Below are 20,264 nucleotides of genomic sequence, written 5' to 3'. Positions count from 1 at the left end.
TATTCCCCAAGAAGAAGAAGGTGAGCCTCACTCGTAGCGTTACTTGTTATTCATTATTTCATTTTATTCATGGTGTCCCAGCATGGTAATCCTGACGCGTTTCGTTCTACCTAGAACTTTTTCAAAGGTGACCAAACACCAAAACACACCGGCTGCTTTCTACAAAATAATGTCCGCTTTGCTTTAAATCCTCCAGTGGATACTTTTATAGATGCTTTGTGGGACATGTGGTTCCACTCCCGGTGCGTGAATCATACCCTCCAGTGGGTGGTGTTTTTTTCTTTGCTGTGACACTCACACTTCTAGTCAATGTCAGTATCATTCCCAACAGTAGGTCGCTACTTCCCCAGCAGTCCGGTTTTCAAAGGCTGCAGGGGATCCAATACCGGGGACAGTCCCCGGCAGCACTGCATTGCCCTATGACATTTTCACAAGCTCCAAGCAGTGGTCCAAGGCAAGCAATGATGGCGCTCTTCTGGTAGTGTGTCGCTCGACATATATATATATATATCGAGAGGGAGGGAGAGTTACGGATATTTAATCTATACTTGTCTGTATATATTTACCTACACTTATATTTACCATCAATATATATATAGTAATATGCCCTGAAGGTGATAATAAAGCTTACCTGAAGTACCGTCGAGCATGTGTCAGCCCGTTTTGAACGGAAGCGGGATTGGTGGAGTATGTAGTCAGGCGGTTGGTGCCTGACGACTGGCGCGCCTCTCGTTCTGGTGCTCTGCGCAAGACCAACAGACCTGTGGTGAGAGCGTATCAAATACGCAGCGCAGCGCCCCCCCAGCAGGAGCTTTCACGAGACCCGGCAGGGGAGAGAGCGGCGGATCGTCCGCCGTAAGACGAGTCTCCAGGTGAGCAGGATCACCTTCAAAGTGCAGCGACAGGAGGAACACGACCGGCTTGCTGACAACGTCAGGGCACTACATAGTTTGCTTGGTACATAGACACTGGACTATGTTCACAGCCTGGACGAGTGTTTTTCCTTTGTTGTACTTCGTGAGAAAGAACGCATCCTACTGACTGAGTGGGGGCTTGGAAGTGTGCGAGCTGAAACGGACCCAAACTACCAGCATGCAGTGAGAGGCACCGACCGGATCCTGCAGTCCGTTTTCTGTGGCCGCACAATAGCATCCAATAGGATCAAGACACTGGACTTTCAAAAGACCCTCACCAGTGCACCCTGTCACACTTAACTGGCACTGAAGAGGCAATCCAAGCCGAAACGCGTCTGCCAGAGGGACAGTGATGGCGACTGACCATTATCAGTAATATGCCCTGAAGGTGATAATAAAGCTTACCTGAAGTACCGTCGAGCATGTGTCAGCCCGTTTTGAATGGAAGCGGGATTGGTGGAGTATGTAGTCAGGCGGTTGGTGCCTGACGACTGGCGCGCCTCTCGTTCTGGTGCTCTGCGCAAAACCAACAGACCTGTGGTGAGAGCGTATCAAATACGCAGCGCAGCGCCCCCCCAGCAGGAGCTTTCACGAGACCCGGCAGGGGAGAGAGCGGCGGATCGTCCGCCGTAAGACGAGTCTCCAGGTGAGCAGGATCACCTTCAAAGTGCAGCGACAGGAGGAACACGACCGGCTTGCTGACAACGTCAGGGCACTACATAGTTTGCTTGGTACATAGACACTGGACTATGTTCACAGCCTGGACGAGTGTTTTTCCTTTGTTGTACTTCGTGAGAAAGAACGCATCCTACTGACTGAGTGGGGGCTTGGAAGTGTGCAAGCTGAAACGGACCCAAACTACCAGCATGCAGTGAGAGGCACCGACCGGATCCTGCAGTCCGTTTTCTGTGGCCGCACAATAGCATCCAATAGAATCAAGACACTGGACTTTCAAAAGACCCTCACCAGTGCACCCTGTCACACTTAACTGGCACTGAAGAGGCAATCCAAGCCGAAACGCGTCTGCCAGAGGGACAGTGATGGCGACTGACCATTATCAGTAATATGCCCTGAAGGTGATAATAAAGCTTACCTGAAGTACCGTCGAGCATGTGTCAGCCCGTTTTGAACGGAAGCGGGATTGGTGGAGTATGTAGTCAGGCGGTTGGTGCCTGACGACTGGCGCGCCTCTCGTTCTGGTGCTCTGCGCAAAACCAACAGACCTGTGGTGAGAGCGTATCAAATACGCAGCGCAGCGCCCCCCCAGCAGGAGCTTTCACGAGACCCGGCAGGGGAGAGAGCGGCGGATCGTCCGCCGTAAGACGAGTCTCCAGGTGAGCAGGATCACCTTCAAAGTGCAGCGACAGGAGGAACACGACCGGCTTGCTGACAACGTCAGGGCACTACATAGTTTGCTTGGTACATAGACACTGGACTATGTTCACAGCCTGGACGAGTGTTTTTCCTTTGTTGTACTTCGTGAGAAAGAACGCATCCTACTGACTGAGTGGGGGCTTGGAAGTGTGCGAGCTGAAACGGACCCAAACTACCAGCATGCAGTGAGAGGCACCGACCGGATCCTGCAGTCCGTTTTCTGTGGCCGCACAATAGCATCCAATAGGATCAAGACACTGGACTTTCAAAAGACCCTCACCAGTGCACCCTGTCACACTTAACTGGCACTGAAGAGGCAATCCAAGCCGAAACGCGTCTGCCAGAGGGACAGTGATGGCGACTGACCATTATCAGTAATATGCCCTGAAGGTGATAATAAAGCTTACCTGAAGTACCGTCGAGCATGTGTCAGCCCGTTTTGAACGGAAGCGGGATTGGTGGAGAATATATATATATATATATATATATATATATATATATATATATATATATATATATATATATATATATATATTTCAACAAACGAGGAATACGCGGCATACACCTTGGTCATTTCAGCTCTTTATTAGACAAAAGCTCTCCTCCTCCTTGTCTAATAAGGAGCTGAAAGGACCAAGGTGTGTGCCGCGTTTTCCTCGTTTGTTGAAATATTTATGCAAGAACTGGCCCTTTTCTCGCCGCGAGCACCGGCTGCGCAGTGTTTCCCCACCAAGGACTGAGTTTGTTGAATGATATATATATATATATATATTCATTTCAGGTTGGCTTGATTTGGTATTTTACCAATTCAAAGCTGTAATATTGTGCCTGGAGTGATAAATCGCTTTTGTTATTTTACAGCTCGGCAAGGACTGCACTGTACTAGTCCTATGCTTAAAGACTTTGCTGTTTAAATGGCGAAAGACTTTGTCATTTTCTATCTCGGCATGGATAGCACAGTCTAATCCTATGCTTAAAAACTTTGATAGAAAAACAGACATTTGAGGTGAGCAGATCTAGAGTGTCGCTGGTGTTGAGAGTGCTCTAACAGGAGCTGCTTTCCACCTAAACTGAGACCTACCCAGAGTTCTCTCCTTCTTTTTTGCATATATATATATATATATATATATATATATATATATATATATATATATATTAAGTTTGGCATTCAAATGTTATTCATCTTCAGATCCATATGCAATGTCAGAGCACAGCAAACTACCAGCTTGCCTGCTGACTGCAACACACCAACCCTCAGTGATGCAAACTCTTCCACCTTACAGAGGCTTGATGGAGAGCTAGTGGGAAACCTATAATTGGCGGCTCTTGTTTGGGACTAACCTCATCTAATGAAGGTCGAACAGGTTCATGATACTGCTTCTGGCTAACATACCGTGCAAGCATGGTGTTCTACCTTGTGTACTCCATGTTTGCAAATGCACCCTAGACCTTCTAGATACAGATCTTGTCTTGGAAAGAGTGTATATGTAGGGAGATGTCCGGATCATTTCATGTACCCTGATGCTCTGAGATTTCTTTTTCCCAACAAATTTCTATCTCCAACCAAGAATGAGTCCAACTGAGCACCACTCACTTTAACTGATCCTGCTCTTTCTGGGACAGAAGCATACATGAATTGTAATTATAGTGGAAAGTCCTTATTTTAATTTTGACAAACATTTTACAACATGAATCTAATGAACTTTCTGCTTTTTCCCCATCTTTGGTTAGGATAACATTTCACAGAAGTGCAGAATCCTTATTTGAGGATTTAGTCTAAAAGTCTTTGCTCTCTGAGATTGCCAAAGACCCCGTATCTCGGATGGCAGAGGTAGAATTTCCGCCTTTCAGGTGTGACTCCAAACCCCTTGTTTTTTCAAATGCAAGGTGTACTCATTCCTTCAGTTGATGCTACTAAGCCGCATCTCTCTGAAGCTTATAGCCTTCTTTTTTCTGATGTGATTATGTCTAATCCTTAGCTCTGTGAGATTTAAGACCTTGTTCAATCACATAAGTTTACCAAAAGTCTTAGATCTGAGACCTTGCTCTCACAGGCGACACAGAGAGGTATTTCCTTTGCGGTACGAATGCAACACCTTTCGACTCTCATCTAGGAAGATCTGATTGACTCATTGGGAAGGCCTGCGGCCTTCTACTCTCTATGATCACTTAGGTCACAGGTGCTTTTTTATGTTAACTGTTCTTATAAATTCCTGCTCTTAGTTCCCATGACATAATGAGGCCCACCCAGCTACTGCTTCACAGGAATGGCTAACAACACCTTCTATGATCTGATGGAAGAATTACCACACAGTCTTTCCAATCCCAAGATGGGGATTCTGACGCTCTCAAATTTGACTATCAAGGGCATCTGATACAGGTGCTTTGACTCTCTCAGATTTGACTATCAAGTGTTTTGATTTGACTATCAAGGGTTTTCCATCTGATACAGGTGCTTTGACTCTGTCAGATTTGACTATCAAGTGTTTTGATTTGACTATCAAGGGCTTTCCATCTGAGACAGGTGATTTGACTCTCAGATTTGACTGACAGGTCTTGCTCCTCGGAGACAGGTGTTCTGATTCACTCAGACAAATCTTCACTGTGAGATAGTGCCATAATACAACATGATAAGCCCAACCTAAAATGTTTTGAGGATCCCTCTAGTTTCCATCCCCCATGTGATAATGCTCCATCATAAGAGTGCCACCCCAAAAAGACTCCCTCGCCCAATTTTAATGAAAGTACTGTTCTGTGTTGCTGTCAGTGTCTGAGGTCCTCATTCTTAACAACAGTGGGATTCTTTCCTCTGACCTATTGTGCCTACTGTCATGGAGACTGACTACTAAGACGAGCCCTGGGCTTGGCGGCCACTGCACCTAAGGGCCTGCCGGCAGGGGCTACTGCTGCTATGGGCTAGGAGCCCTTGTCTTCACAAGGTCACCTCCTAAAATCCCTCTCGCTCGAGTACTCCTTTCTCAGTCCAAGCACTTGCCAGTCTGATGTTCCCTTTGCTTGGCCAGTACATCCCTGGCATCATTCGCCCAGTCTGCCGTTGGATGCATGGAAGAAAGTCCACCGTGCTCTTATGCCCAGCCAAGCGGCAGAGAGGCTGTGAACGGCTGGACTGCTTATGCCAGTCCCAGGAGCCTGGTCTCTGCTGGAAACAAACTGCTTCCCTGAATTCTGAACACGCTAGTGTGGGCATTTGTTCTGCTCGGCTGGGTACAACGAAAAACAGCTGAAGGTTAGGACTTTGGTGTTCTGTAATGCAGTGACAGCTTTTAATAAAACAGCCGAGAAGACAGAAGAGGCCTTGGTCAGCTGCCAGACAACATATGTAGGCGAAGAACGTACTTCAGATGTGCAAAATGAAAATAAACCAGGCTTAGCGCCCTAGAATAACAAACATCACCCTCAGGAGAATAATAAAACTAAAAAAATAGCCCAGATCCAAAAAGATCTAATGCTAGAAACACGATAAGCCCCAACACCAGGTACACAAAATACACCACACTAAATACCGTGCAAATAAACAGAAAACACACAAAGGTGTAGTATAATAACATTGATTAAAAACTTGAAGGTCACAGCGAAAAAAGCTATTAGCATCGGAATGATGTCAATGAAGTACAACAAGCCGTATACACTTAATTAATTAATCAAACAAAAGAACATACTGGAGTCACCAAGAACTAAAGGAAATACAGGAGGATTAAGATATTAAAAACACATTGTTAATAGTTTTGGTAGGTGACTATTTTTACTGAAATCGGAGAAGCCTCATTTACAAGGCCAGGTAAAGTCACAACGCATAACTTTTCGTGGCCTTGTAAATATGGTGCTGTGGGTGTTCCCATGCAACATCCATGGAACCTGACATGTTCCCCAGATTTACAAAGTTTTCTAAAGTGGGAAATGCAGAATCAGTGGCGCAACAAGGAGAAATACTCTTATTTCTCCTTGTTTTTCCTCTTTCTTTGTGTGCTGCATTCTGCAGCAGGCATAGAAAGAGAGAAAATTCCATCAAAGATTGCTGCATATTTACAAGGAAATGTCAAGGTGTGCAAAATTTGGCAGCGCCGCGCTCTGACATTTCAAAAAAGCAGGGATGCGCCATATTTACAACAATATGGCACACCCCTGTGTTTTCCCTCACGCTAAAATTAGATGCCCAGCACCAATGCAGGCACCCTTGCATCACAGGCACCTTGAATCACAGTGCAAAGGTACCAGCGTTGCAGGGAACGATTGTTTATGTTCAGGAAGGTGTGCCTTCCTGTACATAAATAATCAATAATGGCGATTCTGCGGCAATCATTGAGGACGTTTTGCTCCTTCTATGTGTGTGCAGAAGCACATAGAAAAAGCAAAAACAAGGAGGAATAAAGTATTTCTCCCTGTGCACCATTAAAATGCCTGCTCTTGCATGGCATTAGTTTTTTGCGCTGCCACAGTTTTACACATCCTTGTAAAACTGGGGTAGTGTCAAAACCAATGGGAGTTGCAGTGGAACGCCCACAGCAACACCCATTGCATACCCCTTTCACGCAAAGTGATGTGTGTAAAGGGGTCATATTTGCAGGTTGGCATTAAGCCCCAAAAAGTGGGTTAGTGCTGCTTTGTAAATATGGAGAAGGGCATAGCACCACCAGAAAGTGACGTTCTGATGGCGCTATCCTCTTGTAAATATACCCCTTTATTTCTGTGCAGGAAGGTGTCCCTTCCTTCCCAAAAACCATCTTCCCCGCAATTAATTTTTAGTATTTCCTGTTTTGTATCTTGGTTTGCTTTTTGCTTTATTTTACCCTTGCTTTTAATCTCCTGTCTGCAGCTCGCGCCCCTCTCGCCCCTCACCGCATTTAAAAAGCATTCTATTTGCTGACAAAGCACCACCACTTTGGTGGGTCCTGGTCCTGGGGGTCAACTTTGGGCGCCATCTTAGTTTGGGGCATTTCTTCAGCGGCGGCCGCCATCTTGGAGCAGACTCACGCGCTCAGGGCGGACAGGAGCGCCTATTTAAAGTCGCTCCCCTACGCGCAGCGGGACGCGCAGGTGGACGCCTTCGCTTAACCTGAGTCGTGCCGGAGTCCTGCCCGTCTGCGCCCGTCAGCGTTCCGGAGGCGGCGGGGCGGCGGTAGACTACGGTTCGGCCAGGCGTGGGTGAGGATGATTCGCTACACCTCGGCAACGCTGCGCGCTCTGCAGATCTATTCTTGCTCCTGTCGCATGGTTTTTCCGGGGCGCTTCAGGGGCAAACGGCGCTGCCCGGCCTGTGGCTGGTCGCCTACTTGGACACCAGCCAACGCCTATAGGCTAGTTGAGGCTCGCGTTAAACATCTATGCCTGCTACTCAACACGAGGTCAGTAGGTAGCCATGCCCTGCACATACATGATCTCCTTGTTAGGGAAAATCCTCTATGTCTCCTCCTGACCGAAACCTGGTTGGGAGAGGCGTCCAATCCGGATATTTTCTCTGCCATTCCATCAACGTATAACATTTACCGGCAGGACAGAGCTAAGGGAAGGGGTGGCGGAGTAGCTGTGGTGGTGAAGAAGAACGTCTCCTGCTCTGTTCTCCCCTTGAACCCCATTGGGGGCTCTGAGTCTCTTGCCTTTACACTTAGATTATCCCCGGGCCAAGCGCTCAAGGGGCTGCTGGTCTACAGGCCTCCAGGCCCCATGGGCTCTTTCTTTGAGGATCTGCAGATCGCGATCTCCGAGTTGGTGCTATCTACACAGCATTGTGTGGTAGCAGGCGACTTCAATTTCCATCTTGACGTGATAGATGACCCGGATGCTATTAAACTGCTGGACATTACATCTCCGCTGGGCCTCGTACCGTTTGTGTCGGGTCCCACACATGATAAAGGGCATACCCTCGATCAAGTGTTTTCGTCAGTCCCGATTGCTGACATTGAAACCCTGCCGGTGCTTTGGACGGACCATAGGCTGATTAGGTTCTCCATGTTGGAGAATGGGCGGCCGGACAACAGCGCCCCCATGTTGCCTAGACCAGCTTCGAGAGCGTTGCACAGAGTGTCGCCCGATATGTTGGAGCAGGCGCTTATGGAACATCCCTGCCACCTCTCGGGGGATCTGGAAAGAGACACTGAGGCTCTGCAGTTGTGGCTGACTGATAGGTTGGAGGATCTCGCCCCTAAGTCAGCCCCCCGGTCCACGGTATTACGGCAATCTGCGCCGTGGTTCACGGAGGCGCTGCGTGTGGCTCGCAGCCAATGTAAGGTTGCTGAGCGGGCCTGGCGCCTTCAGTACGACGGGGAGGCTAAAAGTGCCTATAGGGCGGCTGTGAAGGCATATCACCGGGACATCCTAGGAGCGAAGAAAGAATATCTTGCTAGGAGGATCGAGGCGTCGGCGAACTCCTGTAAGGAGATCTTCACGATTGTGAAGGAGTTCACGACCCCTAGTTCCCACTCACCCCCGCCAGTATCTTCGGATGCGTGGGCGTGTGATCTTGCCAGTTTTTTTACTAACAAGATCAAGGCGATTCGGGCCTCCTTCTCGGAGAGCTCGGAGGAGGGTTGTTGCGGCCCCGGGGCGGGTCATGGGTTACCGTCCATGCCAGTCGCTGTGCTGTCAGACTTTCCAGCTGTTTCCAGCGATGCGTCCCGGGTGCTGTTGGCCAGTCTTAAATCTGGCTCGCCACTAGACCCATGCCCTGCCAAATTTCTGGCCGGCATGGCGGCAGTGGTGAACCCCCTGGTTAACCCCATCCTCAATACCTCCCTGAGGGAGGGGAGTGTCCCTCGCACCTGGAAAAGGGCGATGGTAATCCCCCTCCTGAAAAAGCCTGGTCTTGATGCTACGGTTCTGGCCAATTATAGGCCAATTTCACTTCTCCCGGCTCTGGCCAAGATCACAGAGAAACATGTCCATGGCGTCTTGTCGAGCTTTTTAGAAGCCAACAATCTGCTCCATCCATCCCAATCCGGATTCCGCCCTAATTTCAGCACGGAAACGGCATTGTTGGAGGTCTCGGAGATCATCAGGGAGACTTTGGATGTGGGCGGCATGGCCATGTTAGTCATGTTGGACCTGTCGGCGGCCTTTGACACCGTCCCCCATGAGGCGCTCCTCGCCAGGCTCTATGACATCGGCATTAGGGGGACGGTGTTCAAATGGTTTACATCCTTTCTTGAAGGCCGCCGCCAGACGATCTGGGTCTCCCAGAGCTCCGCCGAGATGCCGCCACTGGGAGTCGGGGTTCCACAGGGCTCGGTGTTGAGCCCGTCATTGTTTAACATCTTCATGTCCCCTTTGGCGGTGGCGGTGGAGGCCTGTGGGGCCCAGATCGTGTCCTACGCCGATGATACGCAACTCCTCTTCACTTGCGGTAAAGACCAGGCATTTGATGGAGAGAGTATTCGGGGCTGTCTGGGTATGGTCTTCGACTGGTTCCAGCGGAATAGTTTAAAGGCCAACTCCAGCAAGTCGGAGGTCTTATTCTTTGGTTGTGCCACTGACCCTGATTGGCGGCAATGGTGGCCATCTGATATGTGTCCTCCTGCACAGTCATCACAGGTTGCCAAAAATCTTGGTATCAAGCTGGATAACAGGCTCTCACTCAGAGCTCATGTCCTGGGGCTGGCTGGCACCTGTTTCGGTATTCTGAAGATGCTTCGCAAGTTTCTACCACTGCTGTCTGTGGAGCATAGGCGGATTACTGTGCAGGCGCTCATTGGATCCAGGTTGGATTATGCCAACGCCCTTTTCCTTGGCCTTCCGGATTATTTGGTCTAGCGCCTGCAGGTGGCACAAAACTCTGCTGCCCGCGCCATTTTTGGCCTGCACAGGCGAGCACGAGCTTCTGGGTTGTTGCACAGGCTACACTGGTTGCCTATCCGGAAGCGGATCATGTTTAAATCCCTGACGCTAATGCACAAAGCATTGTTTGGTTCAGGTGCTGGATACCTGCGGCGAAGATTGGCCTTCTATCGCCCAGCCCGCTCACTGCGGTCTGAATCTCTCTTTAATGCTGTGGTTCCGCGTGTGAGGAAGGCCCGCACTGGGGGGCACTCCTTCAGCTTTAAGGCCCCCCAGCTGTGGAACTCGCTTGGTCTGACGCTTCGCAGCACCTCCAATTTGCTTCAGTTCAGGAAGAGCCTGAAGACTTGGCTTTTTAATCTCTAGGCTTTTTCTGGTGGGTCTTTTTCTTTGCGTTTTTATCTGTTATTCCTTGTTGTGTTACTCTACATCGAGCTGCCTGTGGAAAGCGCCGGGACACTCTTTTAGAGTAGCCGTGCGCTATATAAACTTAATATAACATAACATAACATAACGTAACATAACATGCAGGCACTCTTGCAACATGACGCAAGGGTGCCTGCGCTGGCGCATTGCAGCCAACTGGACACCAGCACAGGGGAAAGCACACTGATGCGTCGTATTGTAATACGATGCATCCCTGTGCTTTTAAAATGATGCAGCTCGGCGCAACAAAATGGCTTGCGGCGCTGCAATGCGTTTTTTTTGTTTGTAAATGAGTACCTTACCAGCACTAGCCAACACCAGAGCTCTTCCCTCTGCCAATGCATGTTTCAGTAGTGTTTATTGTGGGATGCACTTGAGGACAACTAGTTTTATGTGTGTATCTCAAACCTGTTGGTACCTTATAGATGTTCCATACAAATCTCCTTTCCTTACTGAATCCATTTCTGCTAAGAAGTTGCTATCTGGGTCCCTTGGGCTACAGGGAGGCCACTTCATCATTCTCTCCTATCTTACGCCCATCAGATTTGTAGGCAGAGGGGGAGTGGGGGTTCATTTCCAGCAGCAGTCTCACAGATGAACATTATAGCATTAATCTGCTTTCAGGTTGACAGCAAAGTTCACGAAGAATATGCTGACCTGGGAATAATTAATGTCAGTTGAATCGCAAGGGAGCACTTTGTTACCATCATTTTTGCAGGTTACATTTTTCTGAAGTATTTATCAAACGCATAAAATAAAAGCAGACATTTTATCCAATGAGGTAGAAACGCTAATTTTGCTCGGTGTAACTTTAGAAATGTCATGACTATTTGAACATTTCAGCATTTCAAAACATACTTTTAAAAAACTACAAAAGCTAAGAAACACACAGAGCTAACCTCAAAGAAAAAAACAGTAAAATACCAATTAAAAGCAAAAAAAACGGGTTTCAATACAGATGAAATAAGTAGTACCCCAAGTTATGAAAATAGTGGCACACACAACACCCCCTCCCACTCACAGCTCAATGAAAAGCAAAATCACGCGAGATTAATCATTATTGAAACAATCAGCGACATGCTCAGTCCAATGATAATGACCCTGAGGTGGACGCCTCCGAAAACTCACCATGGGAAGCAGGAGGAAGCTGCAGTATTGCCACAGTGTGACCCCACCTTTCAGTCTGATGCAACCGATGCTGCTTTGAAACCTAGCAGTGTGATTTAGGGGTGCCCACGGCAGGTCCACAGCGGCAGATTCACTCCAGCTCTCCAGGACCCCCGCCGAGTATAAAAGTGTTCCTCTTACATGCTTTATTTTATGTGCTGGATAGGCTGATAATCCGACATGGACCCAGCCCTGCAGGACCTTCTCTCAGAGGCTCGCCTATCATCTGCTCATGCTGCTGCTATGGTCTGCCTGTCAGCCATGACACAACAGAAAGTATGTCCTTCACTCCCCACGCAGCAACCCCTTGAGACCCCTCTGCAAGCATAGGCTGAAGTCAGGATGACTGCTATGACTGTGCGTTGTTTATCTTCATGCAATCCCACTGATGGCTGAGTGACCGTGACTGCGACTGAAAGAACTGAAATAATTTAAAATTGAATCAATCTCATTCCTAATTAATGTTCTGAGAGAATATAGAATCTATCTATCTATCTATCTATCTATCTATCTATCTATCTATCTATCTATCTATCTATCTATCTATCTATCTATCTATCTATCTATCTATCTATCTATCTATCTATCTATCTATCTATCTATCTATCTATCTATCTATCTATCTAGCTGTCTATCTGTCTGTCTGTCTGTCTGTCTGTCTGTCTGTCTGTCTGTCTGTCTGTCTGCCTGCCTGTCTGCCTGCCTGTCTGTCTGCCTGTCTGCCTGTCTGTCTGCCTGTCTGTCCGTCTGTCTGTCTGTCTGCCTGTCTGTCTGTCTGCCTGTCTGTCTGTCTGACTGCCTGCCTGCCTGCCTGTCTGCCTCTGTCTATCTATCTATCTATCTTGCTCTATATTTATTTTGTTAAACTTCCTGCATTCTACATACTTTATTTGTAGATAGATATGCATTCTATCATATTAAATTGACGCAGCATGCTTATCACGATCAAACGAAGCAAACGTACCTACCCGATAACCATGTTGTAAGGGCAATGAAGAAAGTACTACACAGTGACAAATGCAATATACTTCGCTTGAAGAAAATATAAATTAATACCAGGCTAAACAGCATGAAATTAAAATAAAATAGGTTTATCTTTATGAAAGTATGCCAGGCTTAACAAATTGAAATAGCAAAAATAACGCGAATTAACAAAATGTAAAAACAAAAACAAGCCAGGCACAGCACCATGAAATTGCAAAACCACAATGCTAAAATGATAAATTGAGAGATATATATAAGAGCTAATATCATGATAAACAAATGTATAAGACTAAATCCAGCGAAATAGTAAAAATATCAGCCTCTACATACTCAAACAAAAATATTCAGTCTCTATCTAATGAAAAATAATAAACATTAGTAACTAAGTGTAACAAACAAATATTTGCGGCTGCACAAGTTGATAGTTCTCCATCAGTATCTTGCAACATTGTGTTTATATCCAAGTAATGTTTTAGTCTTTGCAGTGTTTTGTCTAAATCCCAAACAGCACCCATGAGCCAAATAGTGACGTTATAGCCCTGTACAGACTTACCGGCAGATGAATCATTCAACCACAGAAGAGCTGAACTTGGAACCGGAAGCAACCCAGCAAAAATGGTCAATACGGCCCCACTCCCTTTTTCCCCTGACTCTCTCTGCTTCCACCCTTCCATTATGTGACTCTTGCCTTCTCTCTTCCTTTTCTTTTCTCAACATCCTCTTTCTCTTCCTTCCAATCTTTCCCTCACCTCTAGCTCTGTTTTCTTACTCTCTCTCTCCCATCCCTCTTACATCCCACTAAGAGAGACAGTTGCCAGCCTTCAAAAACCTGCCTCCAATGACCCATCCCCTTGGGGATCTGCAATATCAGATAAATGGCCAGCCCAGTCCTGGAGCACATCCAGGCCTTCCCAATTTATAGTATGTGACGTTTCTCCAGTAGGACCACCCATTTCCAACAAAAAACCTTTGTACCTGGACCAGCCCATTCTCAGATAAAGGCAAGCGGAGATCCGAGTACCCTGGGGCACCTGATTTCAAAAAATCCCTATCCCGCCAGTATCAAGATACTAGTCCTCTATCTTCTTCCCAGCACCGAACATTAACAAGGAGCCAATAGAAACTCCAGGATAGCTAAAGACATCGCGCAATCTCTGACCCAGTCACCTGGCCAAGGGTTCCCCCACAACATTGCTATTCGCAGCAAGTGAACTCAACATGACATTCTAGCCAAAACTCCACAGAAGGAACTTGTACCTTCTGAGCTGCCCTGCAACCCACCCCTACCCCTACCAGGCTTCTACAGTGCAATCGGCTGTCCCCTACCAAGGCGTTGTATTCATACACTTACTGTGAACATGAAGTAAATAGTTCAGTACTAGGAACTGGAAACTTTATTCTGGTGCCACAGTCTAACTTTGTGTTGTGTTGAGGCCATATCAAGACAACCCTAAGATAAGAACTGAGCAATTCAGGGTTTGACCATTAGACATTATTTTAACTTTAAATGTTTCTATTGGTCTATGAATCATGTACTGTTTTACAAAGAAAAGGCATCCAGTTTGATACCCACCTTTATTGAGCATAATATTGTAATGATGTTCTCCCAGATTAAGTCTAAGTAGTCGACAACAACCACCACTACAGAGCCAAGGACAATAAGCCAGGTATAGTCAATTACTGAAATCAAAGCATAGAATTGCGTGACAGTGAAAACAACAGTACAAAGTAGCTGATCAATTGAACATTTTGTCATTTGTGTAAGTAATCTGTGGAAAGCCACAACCAATGCCCATTTACTACCACCATTACTACTACTACTACTACTGTACTAATACAACTACTACCAACCCGGCCACAAAGATAGGACCATTATCTCATGAGAATTACAAATAAGGTCTATCAGTGACGAGCCATGATGTGCAAGTAAACACACCTGTAACACTTCCCATATGCGAGCAGAATCGCCCTCACTGTCACTGAGATTTGCAAATTCTCCAGTAGTATCCCCAGGGGAAACTATATTTCTATTCTTGCTGATTTACACCAGTCATGCAATGGTGAAATGATATTCAGAGCAAAAAAAAAATGAAGGCAATGGAAAGGATAAACATAAACATATACATTTTGGTTTTTTATCCCTTTTTCAGATGGGAGTCATTTCTCCATGCAAACAAATTCTATCTCCTATGTTCTATCTATTAAATAGAGTGTGTGGGCAACGTACCAACACACACTGCTCCCCTTGTTGTTCTACAAGTAGGTATGAGTGTAGAAGTAGAAGGGACAGGTTAAAGGCACTGCAAATGTTTGTGATTGGATATAAAGTAAAAGATTTGTAGGTGTTCGAATCAGCTCTTTTAGTGTAGCATTTACACATACATTCAGAGAGGGAGACAGGTGACAAGAAAGGGAAGATAAATACATTATCTGCAGTCACATCTCACCTGTGATAAGAATATTCAATCAGAACTCGTACAGTCCAATATACAACTGCGAGTTTCAGTGTCAACTTTCCCTGTCAGGACAGACCATGTAGCTGCCTCTCCTAGAAAAAGGCCTTCCTGATAATGATAATCAAGTTTCAAAGTATTGCAACCGTTTGAGTTCCCCTGAACCTCCATGCCTCCCAGATGTGGAATCGAGGCATAGCCACACTGTTTGCAAGCCATGTTAGCCGGGCTACCTGTGCTTCCATGCTTCCCCCAAAAAATGGCTGGGCTGGCCATTTATGTCCTGGGCAATTCCCCCGCCGGGCTGCATGCCTGTAGAATGGTTTGGAAAATTGATTGGCACTTCTGTCACTCTTTCCAGCTTACAGGAGTTTATTGCAGCAGGCACGGTGGTGGAGAGAGAGGGCGAAAACAGAGAGAAAGAGAGAGAGAGAGAGAGAGAGAGCTGTGAGGGAAAGAGAGACAAGCGACGGAAAGAGAGTGAAAGGGAAGAAATTGATGATGAAGAGTGATCAGAGAGACAAAAGGAGGAGGGAGACAGAGAATAGATGAAGTTAAAAAGAGTGAAAGAATGTGATGGAGCTGATTTGAAGGTTTTTGGACATGGCTGCTTTTGCTTCTCAGTTGTAATTTGCCCTAGGAAGCACAGGGGAAGCACAGAAACAGATGTATTTAAGGAATGGCATATTTTTGTTCCAAGTTGTATTCATTCCTAACCTGTACCAGGAAAGCAAAGGTGAGGCGGAGAAGTGCTGTTGTGTGTGAAGAAACTAGCCCAAGTGTCAGAGGGCAGGGTAACGTCATATTTTAGCCCGTGCCCTACAACCTTTGAGGAAAAACTATTTGGGACACCTAAAAATGCAAGTTGTAAGAATATTGTACAGCTATAGTAGGTTAAGAAAATTAACTTATTGTCAGATATTTATGGGGATTTTTGCTCCTCCCCACCTCTTTAAATGGGATAGAATGCAATATTATTACTTTGGGTGGTTTTTCTATTGCTCGGATCCAGTGTACAGGGAGAGGAAAAACTAGGGGTGGGTGGGATTTGCGTAATCGCATTACGCAAATCCCCGTGAAACGGTACAAAATCTCTGCGAACACGTGGAATTACTTGTTTGCGATGCTTTTTTACTGTTCGCGGTCGCTGTTTGCATGCTCGGGCGGAAATATCTTGCGAACACGCATTTTGAGAACGCGAACAAGCAAAAAAATTCGCGAAGTCGCAGAACACAGCATTTTGGGCAATTTTGCGTTCTCCGCGGAACGCGAAATTACCCAAATTCCGCAAGCAGAATTGAATTTACCACCCAGGCCTAGTAAAAACACGACTTTTGGCGCATGCATGTATGATGTGCACCTGCGAGCACCACAAGCCACAACATCACCTACGAGCAGGAGGGATTCAATATGTCCCTTTTCTCTTATATCGCATGCCAGAAGAGGAAATCGAGAATTACATGAAAAAAAAGGCCAAACATATTACTTGCTGACAAATGCATCAGTGTTCCCCAATATGCTGATGACACCCATCAGTGCCTGAAAATGTCTTAAAAACGGACATTTTCTGATTGGAGAACTGCCTACTTACCAAGCAAACCCTGGTGGCCAAATCTTTCCTCAAGCCAAGCCCTCCCAAGAGAGAATTAGTACTCTTGCTAAGGACACCTGACAAAAATCTCTGCAAGCAAGTCATTCTAAGATGAATCAAAACGGCTTGGTTCCATGGCTCGATGAATGTGTAATACCCCATGGTTTCCACCCACAGTGACGTCAACCTCTGTATCAACACCTCAATCGCAGACAAAACTATGACTGGCAAGAACTTCCTGACCTAGAAGCTGACTTCAGGACAGCTAGAAAGACTGTGGGGCTTATTTACAAGCCCCTTGCGCTGCCGTTGCATCACTTTTAATATGGGAAAAAGTGACGCACTGGCGGCGCAAGGGTCTTGTAAATGAGCCACTGTGGATTTATCCAGTCTCGATGGAGGTAACGCCTTGCTGGACTGCATTAAAGAAACTCATCTGACACTCGGGAAGAATGTACAACATCAGCCCAGCTCAATGAAAACCGCTCCTATATGACACGTTTACTCCAACAAAGCCTATCAACAGTAACCCCCAATTTACAATGAGAACTATACCCAAACCTCTGACAGAGCACTCACAGCTTCCAGCAATAACATCATCAGACTGGGACATTTATAATGCAAGAAAGAGAACACAAGATTCAAAGTCAGCTCTTGCAGGCAGCCAGGGTATGAAAAACAATCCCTGTTCAAATCTGGCAGGCGGCATCTCTCATCTGCTTCTGGGTGAGCTCAAGCCATATCTTTTTGAGCAGCGCTTCGTGGCATTATAACTTTCCTTGTGTCCAATCACAAGAAGCACTGATAGAACAGACCAAATCTCAAATCTCCCTCAGAAATATAGTAGGGTGTAACTCCTATTATGAAAGAAATATAATTTTAAAGGAGCCAAAATCCTTAGAATAAGTGGTTCTTAGTTACTTTTTTATTGTTATTTCATTATGAACAGAACATACAAAGAACAACAGTAGTTTTTGATATAAATGTAAAAACAGGAAAATTATATAACCAATAAATCAGAGGTTGTATAGCGCAGCTACTTACCCATGAGGGTCTCAAGGCGCTGACTAGTTTACTTACAAAACAGTATATACAAATGCAGCCACCCAACCATCAGACTCCGCTCTAGATCCAATCAATACTTACCATTCCTTGCTGCCCAACCTATTTCCCTACATCAGACACGCAACAGATTTTGGTTAGACTTAGAAAGAGTCAGTGATGAGCTGTAGGAACACTAAGAAGCCAACACCGTGTCATCAGTAGTCCTATTTGATGTTGATATTCAAAGCTAGAGATTACATTATTGTATCAGTATATTTGTCAGGTTCGGTCATGGTCAGACTGGGAAAGAAAATAGGCCCTGGCACCAAAATGAAAGTGGTCCCCGTTAGTGAATTAGAAAGCTAAAAACGGGTCCCATATTTGCAAACTGGGGCAGTTTTGAACTTGTAAAGACACATTTTGCAAAGTATGGAAGATTGCATCGATTTCAGCTTGCTGCAGGCAATGTTTGTTTGATATCAGGGAAATCAACAGCAAAAACAAGCACAGAACACCTTAAAACAGGCCCACAAACAGCAAACGAAACAGCCCACACACTGACCTGTCAAACCAGCCCTTCAGGCATTGCCTGACTCCCCTGTAGGCCAGAACGACCCAGGATTGTGTTCCCCATAGTGGGAAATTGCAGGGCCAGAGAGCATTCTAAATCAGAGTGAGCTCACCGTCCCTAGCAATCAGCACTGAAGGTAGACAGTATGCAACAATGGTGTCCCAATTAAGCAACCTTAACTCTCTTGACAAAGGGGGATGAGTAGTCCATGGCTTAGAAAACATAGAGGGTGTTTGGAGTGAGTTTGTGAGAAGTGCAATACTATTGGGCCAAAAGGGGGGCTGCACAGACCACAGTCTAGCTTGTTGGTGTGAAAAAGGCCGCTTTATTGGAAACAGGTGCACCTTACATATAAAATCACTTGGCCTGTGCTGTACAAAACTATACCTCACTAAATAATGTCCTCCTACTTTACCCCCACCCCCTCCCCTAAAAATGTTCCCCCTGCAACAATTATAAAACACAACTTGCAATTTCCTAACTTATCTTCACCTACCTAACTACGTAAACTTCCTATGTTCTCTCATAACTGTAACTATTCATCATTATACCACAAATGACCTAGGAAAAACGCCACTCGAAAAGTCATCACCGACGGCTTTTCGACCCCCCCATACTAGGAGTCCTGACGCTTCGGGTATCTGCACACACCTATTGCCCTATCTAAAGCCTCCTTAAGCTGCACTATGTACAATTCCATGCCATAACGGGACAGATGAACCCCATCCTCCCTGAAGAAATAAACTCCTGCGCATGTTCCATTCTTCCGAAACCCTCCTTAATGCAAAAAAGTCTCATGTCCCTGTTAATCTTCCCCCGCGCCCTATCTATGGCCGCTGGTCGTTCAGCCCCTCTCCAACATCTCCTAGGTATGAACTCGGACCATACGACATGACATCCTGACCACTGCCGCTGAATCTCCAGCTAATCCTGCTTCAATTGTTTCAATAACGCCAGGACCTTGCATTGCACCAGATCGTTCTCTACCAAATGGATAACCAACACATCTGGGCTTATTCCCCCCCTGACTACCGTACTCAGTGCCAGATATAATTTGTGCCACATCATGCCCCCTTTTCCCTGCCAATGACAACTAAAAAGCCTAGGATCCAATTCTACATTTAAACTCCTGGTCTTGTCCCATTCGTAACGCTCTGCTCGTTTCACAAAAGAGTGTCCTAAGATGAGGAGGGACAATTCTGTCACGGCCGGCCCTGCCACTGCACCTAAAAAGACACATATGTGAGACAAGTGACAGGAAATCAGGCCTCCTCTTCCCCGAAGCCCCATATCCTGATGTATGTCTTATAACAGTCGGATTTCCAGCACCCCAGTCGCATCAGTTCTTCCCTCCCCCACCCTTTCTCTCTGCTGCATCTGTCGCCGCACCAATGCGGAAGGAGTGCGTTCCAAACTGTCTGTGGTTCTCTCCCATAACGTGGAAGGTATGCCCCAGGACCCAAAGTAGTTGATCTTCAGTCACACCGCTACCTTTGTCCCGGCGAAAGACTTCTCCTGCCTCGTCACTCGCCCTGGGCACCAGCCTCTCACCCCACACCGTGGGGCACACCGCCTGATCTACCATGGGTCCCAATATGACCCATTTCCCCACTCCCCTTTGATCAGTCTTTTGTGCGCCACAAGAGAACCGCCTCCTCCCTGGTCCGCAATTCCGCCTTCCCCCACCGTACCCCTTGCTTCCCCCTTGCCCCGAGGAGCCCCGACACCCGAAAGACCGGAAATAGATCCACGACATTAGAGTGGAAAACAGAATAGCTTCCTCTTGGTTGCTGCAAATTTGCGGCATAAGTCGTATCAAGCCGGCAAGAACACCCACTGTTATGGGAGGGCGCTGCAGGGCTTTGGCGCCTCGTTCCCACGCCCATCCTTCCAGCAGATGTGCATGCAGTTCATCTGCCGATGGTGCATAGCCCCACCACAATTTTCCCATG

At 46.5% G+C, this 20,264-nt stretch overlaps 1 protein-coding gene across 4 annotated transcripts in view; it reads right to left on the bottom strand.

Annotated features, from left to right (window-relative positions):
• Positions 1 to 20,264, bottom strand: part of ASTN2 (astrotactin 2) — a 2,754,112-nt gene that overhangs the window by 646,291 nt on the left and 2,087,557 nt on the right. The gene's annotated exons all lie outside the window — the stretch shown is intronic.

This window comes from Lissotriton helveticus, chromosome 5_1, assembly GCF_964261635.1.
Source record: "Lissotriton helveticus chromosome 5_1, aLisHel1.1, whole genome shotgun sequence".
Classification (NCBI taxonomy): Eukaryota; Metazoa; Chordata; class Amphibia; order Caudata; family Salamandridae; genus Lissotriton; species Lissotriton helveticus.
This window is presented reverse-complemented; position numbering and strand designations above follow the sequence as displayed.